The sequence below is a fragment of the Pituophis catenifer genome, unplaced genomic scaffold (genome assembly GCF_029215685.1).
Source record: "Pituophis catenifer annectens isolate HBS135680 unplaced genomic scaffold, rPitCat1.0.hap2 SCAF_2, whole genome shotgun sequence".
NCBI lineage: Eukaryota > Metazoa > Chordata > Lepidosauria > Squamata > Colubridae > Pituophis > Pituophis catenifer.
In genome coordinates this window covers 100,553,341-100,569,633 of record NW_027256882.1, presented here as the reverse complement: position 1 = coordinate 100,569,633, position 16,293 = coordinate 100,553,341, and the positions used below count along the sequence as shown (strand labels likewise).

Here is a 16,293-nt window from a genome sequence, read left to right as displayed (position 1 = left end):
ATGATATAGAGATATGTATACCAGGCATCAATGTCTTTGATGGGGTTTCCACCATTCAATTTTGTCTTTAATAGTTTTCATATCCTTTGGATGTATTCTTTACTAATAATCTTTTTTGTCCATGTTATTCAACTTTAAAATGCCCAGATACTTGTAGGCTTCATCCTGATGGTAAAACAGAGAAATTGCAATACAATCAAAAGATGGCAAGTATGGAATGAATCAAAGAGTTTTACTTTCCTTTCTTCTAAATACCAGCAAAATGAGAGCCATCTGGATGTCAGGGAAAACCTGGTTCCAGGCACTGCTACACAGCAGGTGCATTTTTAGGGTCCTGATGGATGACATTGTTTAATTAAAGGAATCTGAACCATGCCAAATCAGCTGAATTAAAATAGTCAGGCAGATAGTACAGGAGACAGTCCCCCAAGAACCCAAACCTTATGCCATGTATTGCATGTTGCACCCAAATGCTATGTAGGAAGTCATTCAAGCTGATTCCCTTAAGCCCTGTTTTGTAGTCCTTCAAACCATAGGCATGGTCAAAATGTCTCTGCAATCCAGTAGGTGAGTCATGGATGTTGCCAGTGTATTTTGCATTAAAAGCAAGGGGGAATACAATGGTTCTTAGAATCCTCTACAAGGCTTAAAACACCCCTTTCCATATTGAATTCACCAAACAATGAGAGAAAAATGATCTTGCCCATGCCAATGGTTGCACTCTTGCCTCAAGTTTGAAATAAAATAAAAGTTTTGGACTGCAAAACAATTGATTGCTTCAGTTTTCTTATCCCCTGATCATCACAGTAAAGAGAAGAACAAGCTATCATTCTATAAAGCTTGAAGGAAAGTAGAGGTTTTCAATAGATCATAAAATAATATGAGCCTCTATGCTATAGCACTTTCATATAAACTCTATGCTTTGTTTCAGGAATAAAGATCTGAAAGAGTAGAAATAGAGTAGAGAAAGATTCAAAGATTCAGTTACCCCAAACTTATAAACAGTCCTATTTCCTGGAAGCATTTAAAATTTCTTGACATACCCTCCTGGGTAAAAGTTTTTAAAGTAACCAAATATAGAGTCATGATTTCTGTACCTTTAAAACATTAATGTTGTGGGGATGGATGGGTTGTGAAGGTTAATTGATGAACCAAGAATAAGTGAGAACAATATTTTCAGGAGCTTAATCTTTTACTACAAGAAAATAATATTAGTTATTTGGCAATCATCTTCAGCCAGGGTTGAAGAGCTGGCTTTCCCCTCAGTGCATTAGATAATCAACATTCAATTACTTAAGAGCTTTGATTAGCTGATTAAACTTCTCCTTGCTGCATATGGATGAGGCTCCTAAAACAAACATATCCAGATTAGTGGGTTTATTTCTTTTAAACTACTTGTCCAGCAAGTTTTAAAGGTTTACAATTCATCAATATTCATAGATCCTTTATTTTGAGCTTACATCAAGTTGCCTTATTCTTAGCCTGTTTGTGTATGCATTAATGAAGCATACTTGATATTTCTTTACACTTTTCCATTATTTAGCCTGCAAACATTGTATTTTTCTGCATATTTGTCCCAAAGTAATAAGTAAGCCGCTACCAAAATTATTCTCTAAGATTTCAATTCAGATGGATGTCATCCCTTTAGCTTTTTGTTAATCTTTGAATTAAGTTCAGAGAGAAACCCTGTTCAGACGCAGTAGCAAACCAGGATTTGCATATAAATGAACCATGAGTTTGACCTTCCATTCTGCTCTTCTATGCTTAGCATGATATGCAATCTACAGAATTGTGGTTTAAATGCTGCCTCCTTCAAACCAGCATGTGTTTCGTGTAAGATCTGTCTCCTTTCTCTGAACCGGCTCCCTAACTATAATGCTTGCTTATACCATTATTAATAATGCAGTGTGGGAAATAGTATCTTTGTACAATTTTGTACTTCAATGTATCTTTTATATATATAGGACAACGTTTTTATTTCACCCACTGAGAATTACAATGTTTAAAAGAGCTCTTTCATAATAATTTATGATTGATATGGAAGTTCACCACCCACTGGCTATGCACACTTAGAGTTTTCAATGAGCTTTTACCATAAACTCTTGGATAATCGAAAGCTCACTCTTTTTTTTTTTTTTAAATTGATTTATATGCCGCCCTTCTCCGGAGACTCAGGGCGGCTTACAATGTGTTAAGCCGCCTTTAGAGAGGAGAGTTTCCCCCTGACTTTTTATATTTGAAATTTTGAAAAATTGAAAATTGTTTGGATGTTACACATTATATACAATTGGATTATACTTCCTTCAAGTTTCTATACAAGTAAAGGAAATGTCTTTTGCCCTAAAAATTCCAAGAAGTTCTCACTAGTTGCATGACTTTTTAAAACTTTGTTTGCTGATTCAAAGTATTTATATGGCTATCCCACTTCAGCAATCTTGACTCCTCAAAGGTACAATCAACCAAAAATACAAAAACCTGGTCAAGAACACCAGCTAAACACACTTTTTCTCTGCCTCCTTACTGTGCCTTAGATTAATTCTAAAACAATCATAGTGATTCCAAGGGGGGAAAGGACAAATTTAATTCAAATCCTCATTCAAGAAAATGGTTTTAGAAAAGAGAGACACAACTCTCTACCACAGCACTGATCACCTGCTGGGACCAAAGGTGCATCTGATGGGAATGAATGAGGCTGATCCCTGAGATACAAAATACCACTTCTTCACATCGCCCTCTACATTGCACAAGCATTTAAGAGGAGGGAGCCAGCAATTTTTCTTCAGCTTTGTTACTGATACTGTCAGAGGCAAACATAGCAGTTTCAAAAACTCACCTCTCATCTGAGATGGAATGTTATGAGCCTGATGCCTGTTGTGCTGAAAAAATATAAATAGAGAGAGATACAGCCTAATAATGCATTGTCAACGTGATGCTATTTTTACAATTGTCAGATGATAAATTATAATTCTGTACAGCATGCTAAAGTCATGAAATAATTTGTCGGTAAGCTTTGTATATTCACAAGGGAAATACTGTATTAACATTCCTATTGGAAGAAATTGAAATAATGTTGTATTTCTAGCAAGAAAATATATTAATTCAGAAAGGGTTCCATACAACAAGGGTCCTTCATACTTTTTGGTTGGTGGAGTGAGTACAACTGATTTTCTTGTGAATGCAATATTTATGTGCATAGTCAAGAAAATCTTGATGGTCTTTAGAGTAACAAATATTTGCTCTCGATCTTTATTGCTCAACAATTGTTAAAAGTCTGTTCTTTTGATGCTGTCTAGGGAAACTGATGACTCATCCATCATATTGTATAATGGTTGTGCATGCACATACGTGTGGGAAAGGCCAAGCAAAATTTATGAAGCAGCACATAGGAGCTAGAATAAGATTCAGAGAGATTGGTTCAAAGAGAAGAGACTGAATAATTCAAAGAGAGGAATTTTATATGCACTCCTGAGCATATAGAAGCATTTGGAAGCATCAGCCCTTATGATTAATAGCATAATAAAGTATGCTAATTAAATTTCCTTAAAGGACTCTAAAGAACTAGTAATGCAGTAGTACAAAAATGTGGTCTTTAGGCCATGTGAAATAGGGTAAGAAGTGATCTTTCCTTGCTTCTACCACAGTCTTCTCCATCTGCTTGCTGCTTTACCTGATCCACTCCTTGTCTTCACTTTTTCCCCATCTATGTAACTTTTCAACTAATCTGTCTCATCATTAATTAGACTTGTGATTTCTGGCTTTTTATCTCTATTTTGTATATAATGCATTCTTAACAGAATAACAGTGTAACAGAGTTGGAAGGGATCTTAGGGGTTTTCTAGTCCAACTGCCTGCTAAAGAGGAAACCCTATACCAAATAGTTGCCCAATCTCTTCTTAAAAATTTCCAGTGTTGGAGCAGCCACAACTTCTGGAGGCAAATCATCCCATTGATTCATTGTTCTAACTGACAGGAAATTTGCTTCTTTCCTTGATTAGTTTCCATCTGTTGCATCTTGTGCTGCCTTGAGGTGATTTGGAGAATAGATTGACCCCTTCTTCTTTGTGGCCACCCCTTAGATATTGGAACACTGCTACCATCATCCTTTTCATTAAATAACCATCTCCAGTTCCTGCAATCATTCTTCATACGATTTAGCCTCCAATCTCCTAATCATCTTTGTTGCCTTCTATGCACTCTTTCTAGAGTCTGAACATCTTTTTTTATATCATGGTGACCAAAACTTCCCAAAGCTCAACTGATTCTTCTTGCATATTTCTTTAATCTTTCTAACATGTCCTTTCTTCTTTGTGTCCCTTCTGCAGTTGTGTCTGTCTTCTGCAGTTGTATCTCTGTGCCTTTTCTGGTGCTATTCATCTACTTCATGGTTTTCTAACTATGTTCTTAACTTTCTCGCTCATTCCACCCAATGCCTTTCAAACAACTATTTTGCAATGTTTCTAAGTCATAACACTTCCATTCATTTCAGTCCCTGTTTAAAATATTCTCAGCATTACCTGCCAACACTTTTCATAGCACCTCATTATTGGCTGTCTCTTGGCACTTCAGGTTCCCACAAATTGCTGGTTACAATCAAATGAAGGTCAGTAAAAAGTGCCTCCATGACTCTTACTTCTTATTAATATGAAGTTGGGAATAAGTTGATATAACTTATCAATTTATTAATATGAAGTTGGGAATAAGTTGATATAAAGGGTGATCATTAAGATTCATGTTAAGAAGGAAGCAATCTTGTTTCATCAAAATCATTAAAGTGACTCTCATGAAGAGTGATCACATGCTTTTCCCTTTTTATATTAAAAGTTTTGGTAAATAAAAATGTTTTGTTCTACATAGTATATTTTTAATATAGAATTTTTTTATGGCTTCTTCTAATTTTGGGGGGTGGTGTTATACTTTTTGGAGTCCTTGGTAAGCTGCATTAAATTAGATGTAGCCCTCAAGGATACTGTCTTTCTTAAAGAGAGAAGATAAGAGACCACATCTGAATGTACACATTTTCTGTGGCAGTCTCTGCTCTTTGGAATATACTCTCTTTTGAGATCTAGCAGCCTCCAATCTTTTAACCTTTTAGAAAGATGTGAAATGCTGACTCCGCCACTAAACACTGTGATAGGGTAAAGCTGGAGTTGGAAGAGAATGTTGTGGGAGCCTAGGAGCCTAGGCATGATGCCAGGTTTTTCCTTTTTCTGTTTTTGTTGGAATTTTTTGCTTTCAATTTGGGGGTTTTTTTGTGGGGGGGGAGGGGGGGAGAGAGAGAAATGTTATTGCTTTTATTTTATGGTTATGAGCCAGCCAGATTTCTAGTTTTAATTAAGATGGGTGACATACACGTATTTTAAATGAATAAATATTTAGAAATTAAGGTAAGAAAACTCTTTGTTCCTAATAAGGAACAGATACGCTATGCTTTGTAAAATGTAAGCTTTTAATGAGAAAACAAAATCTACAATGCAACATTGGAAGGCAAAATTACTTCTGACCTACAACGGGATTTTTTGTGGTCAAAGTTTTATTGGATACAAGAAACATTTTTTTTTAATAAGTTCACATTTCCTTGAGATGCTCTACAGGTATTGATTGATTGATTGATTTGATTTGATTTACATGCCGCCCTTCTCCAGAGACTCAGGGCGGCTTACAATGCGTTAAGCAATAGCCTTCATACTTTTATATATACCTGCTTAGTAGGGCTTTCGGCCACACCAAGCGGTGTTCTTTTTTATACAAAGTCAGCCTATTGCCCCCACAATCCGGGTCCTCATTTTACCTACCTCGGAAGGATGGAAGGCTGAGTCAAGCTTGAGCCTGGTGAGATTTGAACTGGCAGTAATTGCAGGCAGCTGGCAGCTAAGTGCTACTTAACAGCACTTCAGTCTGCTGCTCCACCAAGGTTCTTCAAGATAGTTACATATTTTCTCTTCTTTTAAAACTATGTGTAGTTTTATGTTGTTAATTCAGTTAACTCATAAGTCAGTTAATTTACATTTTATAACCTCTTGTATTAGCATTATATTACATTATATTGAAATTCATGCTTTTATAAAGACAAAAAAACCTTGCATTTTAGCTAAATGAGTTGTATTCCCAAGTAATTCATTCTTGTTCAACAAAATAGAAGCTCCCCGCATTTGCCTTAAATATAAGTAGCTTAAATTGTGGGATCTTAAATAATCAGTAATGAGAGACAACCACAAGAAATTAAACTTAAGCTAAAATCTGTATTGAAATAATATTAGCTCAACTGAAGTTTTACAGACTCCATATGTTTTGGCTTCTAATAATTCATTATTAAACAAAATGTTTAAAAATCCATTCAAATAATTGTGACTGGTATCTGAGCTATATCTGTAGCTGTAGATTAGTATGGAATTGTCTTGAGTAAAATATGTCAGCCATTGTGAAAACAATGGCTCCCATATATGTAGTTTGGGAATTTAGAATTTAGTCTGGGAAAAATAGGAAGGGCTGCAGAAGAAACTTGCTTTGTCTTGACTTTCTTTAGTATAAGTGGTAGGAAAGGAGACATGTCAACAGGCTTTTAAGGTTTTGCTACTGCAGCCCATATCTTTCCTATGGTATCTTTTGCCTGATCTGGTTTATTTCAAAGAATTGACAATAGCGGACTATCTTCTTTTATAAAATAAAAATTTTTTCCAGACACTCAAGATGAAACATTTATGCAACAGAAACGCACCGTTCCAAAGTTTGCTGGAAAGACTATGATTAATAGAATCATAGCTGTGTTATGCTACTAAATGAAGCTGGCTTTGGCAGCTTCATTGCTGTTGCTGCACCACTCTGCTAGGTATGCAATGGAAACTTCCCCTTTCAATATGAATAATCATTCAAGGGCATGTTAGATTGGATTATCAACCAATGGGAAATTATCTATAGATTGTGCACTACATTCTCTCCTTTTTTGGTTTATCTATTTTTCCCTACCTTTGTTTCAGGGATGGTTCTACATACCTTTACTACTGGTTCGCAATGGGATTGCACGCTTGCTTGCTTTGCTCACACATGTGCCTTACTTCTGCGCATGAGCAGATCGGTAATGATGACATCAGGGTTGTGGGTGGGGCCTCCCGCCAGTTTTACTACCAGTTCTTGCAAACTGGTCCAAACCGGGGGCAACCCATTGCTTTGTTTAGAAGACTATCTTGAATTTTAAGTTGCTCCTGGTTAGGTATGTTGAAAAGTAACCAAGGTCAAATGTGGCTTGTGGCTTGGTGTAGAAAACGTAATTTGATTAAGGTTTCATTCTCTCCCAGGAAGGCTTTTGTTTTCTTAGTGATCAAGATCACATTAAGGTGATTGAGCAACAATGTGTTCAATCACCTTAATTTTAATTAAGGTGATTAATATCACCTCAATCAATAATTTTATCTTATTATATTTTCTGAACCAGTCATTGTGTTTAGAGACCAAAGCTTATGACTTAATGCTCAACTAGTTTGGTTTACTAATCAAATCCTAACATAATAAATTATGGTTGAATATGAAATTTAAACCAAGTATGTGGCTCCAGAGTCATAGGAGAAGTTTAAAATAATAATAAAAAAAGAGGACAAAACTGGAGAGAGGCAGGACATCATTGTTTTTCTTAGAGAAAAGAAAAAAAATGTTGACAATTAAAAAGAATCAGTTTGAGGAAAGACTGGTATTAGTTACAGTTCTAAGATTTGTCCTATGACAATTCCATTATACATTTATCTTTCCAGATTTCATTTGGATGATAGGAAAGCATTACTATTATATTTGACTGAGTGCCACAGTGTTTTTCCAAGAGATTTAATTCAGTGATTATAATTCCTTGATCTGCCAATCTAGCCATCAGAAATGGCTAGTTCTCCCTTTTGTGAATATTTGTCCTACCAGTTTCATGTAGATAAGCAAGGGATAATAACACATTTTAAGCTAATAATTCTTAATACTAGATTGTAAAACTGTGTTTAAATCAACACAGCCCATTTATATTTAATGCCAAATCAGCAGCTGCTTTAGCAGCAACCTCCCTAAATGAAAAGAGGAAAAGGGGGAAAAGTTTATTAATTAAATTCAGATATTTAATGTGTCCCTCTTCCAATTTACTGTGACTAAAATTACTGGCATACAGCATGGTCTACAGATGGGTTGATTGGTGCACATATGGCTCTGAATTTCTAGCACATACCATTAAAGTTAATTTTGAGCTTGTTGAATGAGCACATTCTAGGAATAAAATGACCCACATTTATTTAATAGTAATACAAAAAAGAACATAACTTGCATAAAGTTCAATAATCTACCTCAAAAACCACCCACAGATCAATAATTCAGTAACAATGCATTATGTATTGATAAAAATAATAACATCATAATTGGAAACCTTCATACAAGTAAGGCAAATCCTCCATTACTTTTTAAAATTACAGCTCTGACCCATTTATATTTCATAAACTATGATGAACACTTTTCCACTGATTGTTCTGGGGGAAATGAAAAGGCATATATCCCTGAGCAATTGCCTTTAAAAAATGGTTTTAAATAATTTTTAAAAAATTTCTTAAAGCAAGTCTACTTCTTTGCAGAATTCTGTGATGATTTTCTTTCTTCGCCACGTTGAAAGTAAACTGGTACCTTTAAACTATACAATCATAGGTGCCCCATGGAAAAGGCCAGTGTAGACCTCAGACTGTTACTGAAACATGTGCTATGTTAAAAACATACATGTTTTTAACATCTATGAAGATGAGAAACGAATGAACACACAGTTCATAGCTTTTGTGTTTATGGACAAGCCTGATACACTCATCCATTTGTTAGCCAGCATTTTTATCCTAATACAAAGTTTATTCTTGTTACCCTAGTGCATTTTAATTCACCACTATCAGTTTCAACCACTTCCTAGTAAATAAGTGTACATGGCTGAAGCCACTAGACAGCAAAGCATTGAAACCATAGGATGCCAACTGCCAGAAAGCAATTGTGGCCAAAGAAGGGGAGGGGAAGTGGGTGTCCGGATTTTCTGATTAAATGGTGTGGTAGGTGTTTGATTGTATGTGATGTGTGTACGGGGAGGGAGGTGAATAGATATTTTGGCCTGGGAGGAACATGGAAGGGGTAGGAGAGAAACCCCCTCCCATTGTCATCTTGCATGATCTGGGGAGGGCACCTTTTTGGTAATGGCTCCTGTTCTACATAATATTTTCCCAGAAATTCATATTGCTTCCCTCTTTCTGACTTTCTGCAAACTGGTTAAAATCTGGTTGTAAAATCTGGCCATATGCTTAAAATGGGGTGGGGGGGAGGTTGTTTTTTTTTTTTTTTTTTTTTTTTGGCTGTTTGGCCTTATGGGTTTTGATCTCCAGACAGTTATTTTCATCTTTTCTCGATCTATATTCTCTGTCTCTCTGTCTCTGTCTCTGTCTCTGTCTCTGTCTCCCTTTCCCTCTCCCTCTTCCTCTCCGCCTCTCTGTCTCTCTGTCTCTTTCTATCTATATACACACGTATACACATACACAGAGAGAGAGAGACTGTATGTATGTATTTATGTATGTATATATGTATCTTGTAGCAGACATAAATTCTGTTTTCTTTGAATTTTTAACCATAAAGTGCCCAGTCAGGCAATCTTAGTGTTCAAATAATAAGTAAGTAAATAACTACTGTGCAGCTGAAATTTGTAATCCCAAAACATTTGAGGATACTAAACTTTAAAGGTAAATGTTTTCCCTGTCCACTCGAGTTCAACTTTAGGGGGTGGTGCTTATCTCCGTTTCTTAGCTGAGGGAGCCAATGTTGTCCAAAGACATTTCTGTGATCATTTGGCCAGCATAACTATATGCTAAGAAATGCTGTTAGGTTCCCACCAAAGTGGTACCTATTGATCTACTCGCAATTTGCATGCTTTCAAACTGCTAGATGGACAGGAACTGGGGCAAACAATGGGAGCTCACCCCATGTGGTACTCGGGTATCAAACTTGGGCTGTCAACTTACCAGTTGCTTACAAGCTCAGCATCTGTAACCACTGAGCCATGATGCCGTCCACTAAGCTATAGATATGTTTAAGACTTAATTGTTTACAAATGCTTAACGCATTGTAAGCTGCCCTGAGTCTCCGGAGAAGGGCGGCATATAAAAATAAATAAATAAAAAATAAATGAATGAAAATGTAATTCTTAAAGTATAATTAATAAAATGACAGCATCATCATGAATGTTACCACACTACATTACAATCAATATTCACAAAAATCAGGGAAAATAACTTAAAATTGATTCATACCAACAACAACATACCAAGAGCATATGCACCAAGACAAAGTCCAACACACTTGGCTAATAAAAAATTCTATTCTATTCTATTCTATTCTATTCTATTCTATTCTATTCTATTCTATTCTATTCTATTCTATTCTATTCTATTCTATTCTATTCTATTCTAATATTACTAGAAAAGTCCCATATAGTCCCAACATTGGAAGTGTAATGAAGCAAAGGACAGCTATATGCATGTAAGATGATCCTGTGATGTTGTACAAAGATTGTGGTCAGAAATTATTAAAGACATTATAGTAGGAGTATTGGAAAAAATAGTTAAAATCCTGAGATGTGTTTTCTGTCATTATTTAATAACGCAACTCAAAGAATTAAAAATAACTATTCAATTCATAATGGTTGTGGCGAGGCTGGCTACATCACATATTGGAAACAAACAGAGGCTACATTACTAAATCTCTGTTATCAAACATCAGGGGAAATTGTTGCAATGGAAAAATTAAGTTGGATTGGCTTGGGGGGTGGAGTATATCAGAAAAACATTTTTTTTTTTTTTTTGAGGAAAAGTAATCCTTTCTGCAAAACATAACAGAACAAATTTCTCTTTTGTTTTCCCAATGCAAACAAAAGTTGTTATTGGAATCTTGACTATAGTAGTTTCCAGATCTTTTTATTAGGGCTGATGGCAATAGCAATGAAGTTATTTTTAAAAAAGATAATAAGGTATAAATACCTGATTTCCTGCCTTGCAATATTTATGTATATACAAGAGCTCCGTTTTCTTTTTTAAATATATAAAATATTCAAACTTGATCTAATAGTTTGGTGAAAGGAAGGGCATCCAGTCATTATAACACTCTGCTAGCTCCATTCAGTTGCCCAGACTCCAACCTGCAAAGGATTATGAGGTCATTAAAAGAAGATGATGAAACTTGATCTAATAGTTGGAAGATTAACTGTAGCCATAGAAGTTCACTAAGTCATTATTCATCCACCTAACTTTTTTCTAGGGGTTGTTGTTATGAGGATAATTGGGAGGTGTGTTATATACTTGCTCTTGGGGAAAGGTAAGATATTAATAAATCTATAGTTTGTGATATTACTGACAGTTCTAAAACTTTCATTCCTGCCCTCTCTTTCTGCTGCATATGTCTGCAACCTCTTCAAATTGCTTAGACCCCAATCAGTCAGATAACTCTATAGCAAACACAGAGGTTGATATCGTTTATAGTTCTCAACTTTAGTTACTCCTTTCCTTTGTTAGTGAGAGATGAATGGCTTGAGACCTTGTTTAAGGGGCATTCAGAACTGGCACTCCGTTTTTGCTCTCAGGGTTGACCTTCTCCTGAACAGCTTGTTTAGCACTGATAATAGGGAGGGATACTTACAGAGCTGTCAGGGAGATGGCAACATGTCAGTTTTGCTTGATGTTACAAACGCTGGTGATTAAAGAAGCTTCAGAATGTTGCTGAGCTGCCTATGCTGTAATTTTCTTTGTTTCCGGTAGTGACTCTTGTCTCAAAGTTCAGAATCAAAACTGATGCCTGAGAGATTTCTTCTGTGCTACAGTTAGCACTTAACACTGTGTTGCAAAAAGCGATGTAATTCCAGTTGTGAAATGGTCTCTGATGATGCAGAATTATATATATCATAAAATTTTGCTTCTCTATAACCCTGACTGACAAATGTTATTTTATACAACAATGAGTATTCCTCAGTTTTTAAGACAAAAATATTTTCTAGCCCTTCAGAAGCTATGTCTGGTGAAATATCATGAGGATGTTATAGACTTAGGGCATGGGTGTCAAACTAGTGGTGTCATGGATGTCAAACTCACGGTGTCATGTTGCTGTCACACGATGTTTTTTCCCTTCGTGGAGCTGGGGTGGGCATGGCCTGTACATGACACATATGGCCTGTGGGCCACCAGTTTGACACCCCTGATTTAGGGTGTTTATTAACCGCTAGTATTTATCTGTTTTGCATCATAAGACCTCATCAATATAAGTCAGGAGCTCCACTAGTAGAATTTATGAAATCCTTATGAAAATCGTTATGAAGAAATTGTCCCAAATAATTGGCATAAATTTATCTCAACCTGATCTTTCATGTGGAAGTTGTTAAAAAGTGGAAGGGAACAATCTGTCAAGCAATGCTGTTATGTAACTTAAATTTATAAAAGTTCTGAGACAACTTAATTTAATTTAATTTAATATTTAAATTTATATACCGCCCTTCTCCCGAAGGACTCAGGGCGGTGAACAGTCATAAGTAAAAAAACATCAAATACAAAATATAAAAACAATTTAAAAATGAATTAAACAATTTGGACCTACAGTTAAAATCCCCCATTAAAAATCCAAATTAAAATACACAATTGGAGAGATTAGGCCAGCCCGACTTGATGAAATAAAAAGGTTTTGAGGGCTCGACGGAAAGTACGTAACTACGTACTTTCCGTCGATACCAGTAAATACTGGTTGGGAAATTGGTGGGTTTTTTTTAAGTTAATAATTTTTATCTCAGAAAGTTCAGGAATCTTTCTTGAAACTCCAAATTCTCTCCTATCAAAGGTCAATCAGGTTATCTTTATTAAATTTCAGATTATAAATTCTTTGTGGTCTGAAATGCTTTTTTCCTTTCATCACTTTGTAAAGTGCTACATATATTGGTAGTGGTATAATAACAAGTTAGCATGACTTCAGTTTTTTTCCATTTATTTTTTCAAGGTTAACATGTCCTAATCTAGAATAAAGAGAGCCTATAAAGGCTGTGTTTCAAAACATATAAATATGAGTACTTACTTGAAGCAGACTCTTTACTTTTAACAAACAGTAGCCAAGGAACTATGTATATTAATTCTAACACAGACATTATCCTTTATCTCTTCTTTTCTTTCCCTTTGTTTGAATAAAGGGATTTGAAATAATTGTATTCATTTTAAAATAAAACCAAGCTTTCTTCCCTGTTTTACTTTTGAATTAATAGACTAATCAAATTGTTCAGTTCAGCAGATCATATCACATATGTTGCACCCTTTTGTTATACAGTTCTGAACAAGAAGACAGGGATTTATTTTTAAACTGCTTGCTTTAGCACATGTCTAAAAGATCTAACCTCATGGGAGTATGCAAGAATCACAACGTACACAGGCAGCCCAAGGCTATTAAGCAACAATACAGGATTACTAGTATGTTTAATCAAAGAAATAACGATAATCAATATTCTGTTCCTCCCCCACAACAGCCATCAAGATAAAAACCTAAGTTATATTTGCAAATCATAATGGCTTTTTTCCTCCCAAGTAGGATCATGCTTATTACCGCAAACAGGAACACTTAGCGTGTCCAATGATATTGGCAACTATGGAGCCACCACTGGTTCAAGGGTACATATTCCTTGGAGTAACTTAAACAATTAGAGTTCTTGCTAGAAGCACCATTCTCTATTTCAGTAACGGTCCATTTCTCCTTCCTCTTGGTAGTACAGTAGTATCTCTTCCATGGAGAAGTGCCATGTTTTAGTGTGAGAAGGTTGCTTAACTTGTTTTGGCTATATGTCCTGAGCTCTTGAGTTTTAAAAATTCCAATTTTGATTATAAGGTACAATTTAAGAAGAACAATTTTGGGATTTGACTTGTTATTACGTGTACAGTGTTGTATTATTCAAATAGAATATGAGTCATCTTTGATTCACTGTGATAATTTCCCCAGGCACGATTTACAAAATATTCTTGAGATTTTTTTCTCCTATTCAGCAACAACAAAAGCCAAGGCTAGTATAGAAGATTTTTGCTTACATATAATATTAATTGCTCCAAATACAGAACTTTTAGCCAAGAAAATGCAATCACTTCCCAGTTGTTGAACACTGATTTGGATGGATAGAACATGAACTGAAAAACCAGTATATGCTATGGATACAGGAAGTCTGACTCTGATTAGAGCATATAAAGGCTGAGCAGTCTTTTCCCAGTTTCTCTTGCACAAGATGAATATGACAGCTTGCTTCCAGTTTTCTGGCTTTTTGAAGCATGAGTGCTCACACCTCAAGCTGAAAGCTGTTTTTTTTTTTTTTTTTTTTACTGAACTCACATTCTTTCATAATAGCAGTACATATGCAGAATTTGTTGAGAACTTGTTTTTTTTTTTCCCAGTTAAATTGTGTCCTACATATCCACAACACTTAATAGGAATTTTAACTTAAAAGTCAACAGTCATAGTTATTGGAGTTTATTCAATAAAGTGGAATTTTAAAATCACACTTTATTTTTTTTTAAAAAAATAATCTTTATTTACATTTCAGTTAAAAAGAAAAGACAACACAACATAAAGTGACACACAAAAAACAATACAACAATAAACATACATACTTCCATATAGTACCTTAATGAACAAATATTCGGTACTATAACTCTAAATTATATTCCGGAGAAAACAGAACAGCTTATATACCTTAATACACCAATTAGGTCTATCCGACCTCACTTATCCTATATAATATAAATTTCTCATTAAATACCATTCCTCATCTAATGTGTGTTATAGTTTCCTCTTTTCTAACCATTTATAGAATTTGTCCCAAGCTAAACCTACTTGTGTTTGCTCTCTATCCTTTAATTTTTTAGTTAGCATATCTGCTTCCGCACATTCTAAAAAATTTTTTATAATAGCCTCCTCTGTTGGGATATTTTGATTTTTCCAGAGTTGAGTCTCACCGCTGTAATGATATGTAATGCCAAATACCATAAGTCCCTTTTTATATTTTCCGGCTTAGAACCGAGCAGGCATGTCTCTGGTCGCCAATCAATTTTTAACATTAAGATCTCATTAAGCCATTTTTTTATTTTCCCCCAAAATATCGCTGCTTTCGGACACGTCCACCACTATGGTAATAGGTGCCATGTTCCCATCCGCATTTCCAACAATCCACCGACTGCCCAGAGAACATTTTAGCTAGTCTATCGGGAGGCACATGCCACCTGTATATCATCTTATAAATATTTTCTTTATAGGCCATGGATACTACTAATTTCATATTATCCCACCAAATCTCTTGCCATTTATCTAAGTGTATTGGATACCCAAAATTTTTCCCCCAGGCGATCATGGAATCTTTAACTATTTCCGCACCTATCTCTATTTTCATGAGCAGTTTATATGTTTTTGAAATCATGCCTTTTTCTTGGCCCATCAAGATTTTGTCTAGCTCTTGTGGGTCGCTATTAATACCTTTTCCATCTCTATCCTTTTGATATTTAGACTGAATCTGCAGGTAGCTCCACCAATCCATTTGCATTCCTTGAGAGGTTAATTCCTGTTTAGACTTTAATCTCCCTTGTACGTTCAGCAAGTCTTTATATGTTAATTTTTTAGCCATGTTGTAAAGATTGGGATATGTCACTGCTTCTAAAGGTGCTAACCAACAAGGCGTTTTAATGTAATATTTTTTACTGACTTTTTCCCAATTTCGGATTAAAATCTTTGTTATATAATGTCAGGTAAACCATTTACTCTGTGGGGTATTATCACACCAGAGTGCCTTATGCCAACCCTGTTGTATATCAAAACCTTCTATTTTAAGGAGACGATTATTACTTAAAGTAATCCATTCTTTTACCCAAGTTAATAGAGCAGCTGAGTAATAATTCTCCCAACATGGTAGTCCTAAACCTCCTCTTTCTCTTATTTCTTGCATCATCTTTCTTTTAATCCACGGTTTCTTCCCCTATGATTTCTCCACAGTCATAGTTATTGGAGTTTATTCAATAAAGTGGAATTTTAAAATCACACTTTAGATTTATCTATGCATCTACTAAATACCTTGCCTGATACACTGCTGATGTCTAGCTTGTCCATAAAAACCTGTTTTTTGTTATCTATTGTTGACCAGGGATGCTGGACTTGAATTCTAAAAATCTGTAGTCAGCATAGCTAGATAACCTCAGGCAAAATATAATATGGAAAATGAAAACCTTGAATTATTTTGTAACGGTCTATATTTTTTCTTTA

The 16,293-nt window shown here is 35.2% G+C and overlaps 1 protein-coding gene across 1 annotated transcript in view; it reads left to right on the top strand.

Moving 5' to 3' along the window:
• Positions 1–16,293, top strand: part of SPOCK1 (SPARC (osteonectin), cwcv and kazal like domains proteoglycan 1) — a 510,659-nt gene that overhangs the window by 198,358 nt on the left and 296,008 nt on the right. The window lies entirely within an intron of this gene.